Raw genomic sequence first — 375 nt, forward strand, 5'->3', positions numbered from 1 at the left:
GTGTTTCTGTCCCTTTTTCTAGGGTAGGTCCTCGATGGGCACCCCCGCTGCTGGGTTCAGAAACCGGGTGCTCGACTTGCAGTGTTTATTTCACTCGTCGAGATATGTCCAGAAGGTAAGTAAAGCCGGGTTTCGGCTTCATACTTCCTGGATCATGCGGCCATGGCTTCTGCGGGAGCCTTTGTGATTATCAGGCTCCCGGCGCGTCACTGCCAAAAATTTCCTGGACGTCCGGGCTGGGGTTACGCTTTCATGCTACCCTGACTGGTCTACCGTATCTGGGTCGCCCTGAGGGGTTTTCCCGATCACCAGGATATCCTCTTGAAGCATCACCCCCCTCACCATTGAGGGTTATTGTGAGTATGATGTTTCTTT

The sequence above is a fragment of the Sinocyclocheilus grahami genome, unplaced genomic scaffold, assembly GCF_001515645.1.
Source record: "Sinocyclocheilus grahami isolate Dianchi unplaced genomic scaffold, SAMN03320097.WGS_v1.1 scaffold1130.1, whole genome shotgun sequence".
In the NCBI taxonomy this organism is placed as follows: Eukaryota; Metazoa; Chordata; class Actinopteri; order Cypriniformes; family Cyprinidae; genus Sinocyclocheilus; species Sinocyclocheilus grahami.